Source organism: Tenrec ecaudatus, chromosome 15, assembly GCF_050624435.1.
Source record: "Tenrec ecaudatus isolate mTenEca1 chromosome 15, mTenEca1.hap1, whole genome shotgun sequence".
NCBI classification, from domain to species: Eukaryota; Metazoa; Chordata; class Mammalia; order Afrosoricida; family Tenrecidae; genus Tenrec; species Tenrec ecaudatus.
Window position 1 is genome coordinate 13,296,992 of NC_134544.1, and position 998 is coordinate 13,297,989.

Genomic DNA, 998 nt, shown 5'->3' on the forward strand with positions numbered 1-998 from the left:
ACAAAAGAATGAGATCATTGTAAGAAAAAAATAAGAAAAGGTTTGTACACAGAAAGAAAAATTCTTCAATCGATACCTGGGATGGGAGGTGGAGGGACACAAAGTCACTAACTAGATGGTAGACATGTGTTAATGGGATGAAAGTAAATATAACACACAATAGCGGGAAAGTCAGCAGAACATGAATGAAACCAAGGAAGACATGGGGAGGTGTGCACAACTAAAAGACAACACCTGTGAACATCATTTTATCCACCATCCAGTCATAGTAAGAACGAACAGCAGTGGGTGAGTCGGTCCATAGGTAGGCATGTAAACAATAATTTATGAGTGGGGGCGCCCACAAAAACATCGTGCAGAGTCCTAGCTCCTGGGTCTGCCAAATTTGTTTTCTCCTTCTGGACGGGAGGCCAAAGCCGCAACCATGCTGCGCCAGATGCTCGGTCAGGCCAAGAAGCACCCAAGTTTGATGCCTCTCTTCATGTTGGTTGGACCTGGAGGGACTGGAGCTGCCCTGTATACCACGCATCTGGCATTGTTTAATCCAGATGTCAGTTGGGACAGAAAGAACCACCCAGAACCACGGAATAAACTTGGTCCCAACTACACTATAAGTTCTTTGCTGCGAACATGGATCACAGCAAACTGAAGAAAGGAGGCCCTGACCTCTAAATGAAATATTTTCCCATAAAGCTGCTTAGAATGAAGGTCCTCCAGAAGTGACCCACACAATTTCCCACGTAACCAGGATATGGTTATCTCCTAAATGCATGAAATCATGTTGGTGTGTCGTGTTGGGGTTTGCACTGAATAATGAACATGTGAAACTTGAAAAAAAATTTATGAGTAGATGTATAGGTAGGTGGATACCTAAGGTATGAGATAGCCTGTCATAGTACATTCATGAGCACATATAAACATGGCAGCAAATATTTCTGATAATTCAAATTCTATATATTCAAGTGTATGGAAGAGCATACAGAAAGCAAAGCTATGTC

General features: G+C 42.5%; 1 pseudogene; it reads left to right on the forward strand.

Annotated features, from left to right (window-relative positions):
* The first annotated feature begins 424 nt into the window (after positions 1 to 424).
* On the forward strand, positions 425 to 672 carry LOC142428071 (cytochrome c oxidase subunit NDUFA4 pseudogene; annotated as a pseudogene).
* Positions 673 to 998: the final 326 nt, after the last annotated feature.